The 4000-nt window shown below is 37.0% G+C and overlaps 2 pseudogenes; both read left to right on the forward strand.

Annotated features, from left to right (window-relative positions):
• Window positions 1–320: 320 nt before the first annotated feature.
• On the forward strand, window positions 321–816 carry LOC129307333 (NADH-ubiquinone oxidoreductase chain 3-like; annotated as a pseudogene).
• Window positions 817–1517: 701 nt separating this feature from the next.
• On the forward strand, window positions 1518–2100 carry LOC129307334 (NADH dehydrogenase [ubiquinone] iron-sulfur protein 3-like; annotated as a pseudogene).
• The last annotated feature ends 1900 nt before the right edge of the window (window positions 2101–4000 follow it).

A 4000-nucleotide genomic window follows, 5' to 3' on the forward strand; every position in this document is an offset into this window, starting at 1 on the left:
TTAGCGTAGATGAAGAAGGAGATTGGCTCGTTGATCTTTGATTCGAGAGTCTTCTTAGTTGGCCTAACTAGTTGAACCCCTGAGGGCTAATCCATCAAGATCGTAGCTAAGCTGGAAGATGACCCTTTATAAAAAAACCAGATATAGAGAGTGTTCAGTAAGTGATTGTTGTTGTCGTGGAAGGGTTCTCTTTGAATGAATCTTATTTGAACTAAGCTCAAAAGCATGGGATGAGACTTTTCTTTCTTCTTTTTTTTTCTGGTATGCCACTCTACGAGAAAGGAAAGGAGCGAAACGAAAGAACTAAGTGGGTTGTGGTAATGTCAAAATTTACACCTATTTGTATCTATTTAGTGATCAGTCTGCTAGTTTCTTTAATCCCACTCAGTCTTCCTTTTCCCTTTTCTTCCAATAGTTTGACCTATCCAGAAAAATTATCGGCCTACAAATGTGGTTTCGATCCTTTTGGTGATGCCAGAAGTCATTTTGATATACAATTTCTCTTGTTTCAATTTTATTTATTATTCCTGATCTGGAAGTAACCTTTTCCTTTCCTTGGGCAGTACCTCCCAACAAGATTGATCCATTTGGATCTTGGTCTATAATGGCCTTTTTATTGATTTTGACAATTGGATCTCTCTATGAATGGAAAAGGGGTGCTTCGGATTGGGGAGTAATCACTAGTGATAAGGCAAAAATAAGGAGGAAGGACAAAGGAAAGAGCGATGCCTACATTAAATCAATTGATTTGTAATGGTAGAAAAGAAAAATGGCGCACGGACCGTACTAGAGCTTTGGATCAATGTCCCCAGAAGCAAGGAGTATGCCCATGTGTTTCAATGAGAACACCAAAAAAACCTAATTTAGCTCCACGTAAGATAGCCAAAGTACGTTTGAGCAATCAACATAATATATTTGCTCACATTCCAGACGAAGGTCATAATTTGTAGGAACATTCTATAGTGTTAATAAGAGGAGGTAGAGTGAAAGATTTTCCAGGTGTGAAATCCCATTGTAGTCGAGGAGTCAAGGATTTGCTGGGAATTCCAGATTGAAGAAGAGGTAGATTAAAATATGGTACAGAAAAATCCAAATCGATATGAGTCTCTGGAACTGCTTTTTCTCAGTCAGGAGAGGCCTTTTAATGTAATGGGTCACTCGGCCCTATTAAATAAAGTAAGAAGAGGGAACAACCACAACGTTATGCCCTAAAATAGAACTCTACGGAGCCCTTCCGAATGACCTATAATGGAGTCTAATATACTAGACAAGAAAGAGTTGATTTTTATCCTATCCATTCGCCCGTTCCGGTGAGTAGAGGAAGAATCATAAAAAACAAAAATAAGGTATTTCATTATAGCTTGTCCCTATATTCATGCTTGGGCTGATGCTTTACTTAGCTCGACCCAAGAGATGCCTTTCAACTCCCATGCCTTTCTTAGTTACACCAACCTAACCGGCGATTTCCGACAAGCCTTTCTTCATTTTTTTAGAGCAAGAAGCGGAACTATAAGAAAGCTTTCTTTATCTTTATGGATAACCAATCCATTTTAAAATATAGTTGGGAGACTTTACCCAAGAAATGGGTAAAAAATGGAAAGATCGGAATATGGGAATAGATCTGATACCAATACGGACTACCCATTTCCATTGTTGTGCTTTCTTAAATTGCATACCTATACAAGGGTTCAAGTTTCGATCGATATTTGCGAAGTTGATTATCCCTCTCGAAAATAAAGATTTGAAGTGGTATAATTTACTGAGTACTCGGTATAACTCACGCATTCGTGTACAAACCTGTGCGGACGAAGTAACACGAATATCTCCGGTAGTCAGTCTATTTCCATCAGTCGGCCGGTGGGAGCGAGAAGTTTGGGATATGTTTGGTGTTTCTTCTATCAATCATCTGGATCTATGCCGTATATCAACTGATTATGGTTGCAAGGGTCATCTATTATAAAAGACCTTCCTCTGAGTGGATATGTAGAAGTACGCTATGATGATCCAGAGAAATGTGTGGTTTCTGAACCCATTGAGATAACCCAAGAATTTTTCTATTTCAATTTTGCTAGTCATTAGGAACAGTGTAACGACGGATAATTCAGAATCTGAATAGGTCCAGTCCAGGGGACAAGTTAATAGGAAATGCTATTTGCTTTGTAAGAAGAAGAAAAAACTTCTATGAAATGAAAGAGTTTCGCAGAAATTGTCTTGATCATCGGATATCATTGAAAAAAAAGAAGAAGTGTTATTGAATAATTTCTTGCAATTCTTCCAGTATGGAATGAGTAAAGAATCAAGCTACAAGTCTCGATCTATACAAAACACACTGCACTGGGTTTTTGTGTTTCTTTTGGTTTCATTGATAGCAAAGAACCTTACTCACTCTATAAGATAGGGGCACTAGCGCTTTATTTAATAAAAAAAGGTAAAGGGGCCTGAAAACGTAATAAGATAGGCTGCTACTCTAGGCTCGCTTCGCTTCTTTAAAGGGCTGATTATTTATAACCTTTTCTATAAGTAAGTAAGCATTGGCAGGAGCGGCAGGATGATGATTAGTATATAACTCAATAAAGATCAAAAAGAAAAAATAGCAAGATAAATTTTATATCGATGTAGGAAATAACAAATTTGAAAATGGGGCAGGGATTCTCTACAATGACCACCCGTAGACCAATTAAAAGGGATGTAGCGCAGCTTGGTAGGACGTTTGTTTTGGGTACAAAATGTCATGGGTTCAAATCCTGTCATCCCTATCCCCAACTATTACTTGTCTTATGAGCAGCAACAAGGGATCAATTGAGACCGATTAAAAGTAGACCATACATACTCAATAGAAATAGATGGATATTCTATCAATATATATATATATATATATATGATGAGAGTTCTATATATATATATATATATTATGATAGTATATGCATGCAAGATGAATTGGGGTCATATAAATTGATTTATGAAAATAAAGCGCTCTTAGTTTAGTTCGGTAGAACACCGGTCTCCAAAACCCGATATTGTAGGTTCAAATCCTACAGAGCGTGATTCCATTCTTGTTAGATTGAGAATGATACTGAAATAATGGAATAGCAGTCTAAAGTCTTAATTTTACCCCCTGTGGATTAGGATTAAAACAAAGAAATACGAGGTCAATAAAAAAATGTTAATTAATCAAAGGTCCAACTGATCACCACGTCGGTATTATAAATATGCAATTATGAATAATCCAGCCAAAGTAATAGGAATTAGACCTAACACAATTCCAAATAGAAAAACTTCAATCATTTTTATTTGTTTGAAAGGAGGTAATATATATATCCTTAAATATTAATCTGTATTGCCTATGAATCTCAATGACCAAGAATTGGAAATTGACATGGTAAGGAACTATAGAATATATTGAATATCCTAAAAAGATTGATTTTTATGAATTGTTCATTCAAAAGTTCCAATGGACACCTTGGGCATCGAAAAGCTGTTTTAGGGATGTCTTCCACAGCTATGAAGATCTAGTTGCAGCCAGAGTATCCATCCATAAAGGACAATACTATGTGCAAAGTGGCGCCATCGATGAGTTGATCTGCAACTAGCATAGTTTACTCATCCTTTTGACTAGCAGCATTTAGGTTCCTGAAAGTGATGCAGATTCGTAGCTTGCCATTCTTCTTTTCTTTCTTACAGGTACGATGTTTGAAAGCCAGTCGACGTACCTTAGATCCGAATGAATTTACCATTTTGGAGCCTTTCTATTTCCTCTTTTATCTTCAAGATGATTTCTATGGACATCCGCCTTGGTGATTGCTTATAAGGCTTATATCCCTCTATGATTGGAAGATGGGTGTTCTACCAGGTATCTGGACAGACCAGGCATTTCATCGTATTCCTCAGCAAAATAGTCCATGAACTCCCTGGGAAGGTTTCTTAGCCTCTCTCTAAACTCCCCTGTTATTAAGCCGCTAATGTAAATAGGTCGATATCAGTTTTCATCTCCCAAATTGAC

The sequence above is a fragment of the Prosopis cineraria genome, unplaced genomic scaffold, assembly GCF_029017545.1.
Source record: "Prosopis cineraria cultivar Desert tree isolate PC_DT_omini unplaced genomic scaffold, ASM2901754v1 PC3, whole genome shotgun sequence".
In the NCBI taxonomy this organism is placed as follows: Eukaryota; Viridiplantae; Streptophyta; class Magnoliopsida; order Fabales; family Fabaceae; genus Prosopis; species Prosopis cineraria.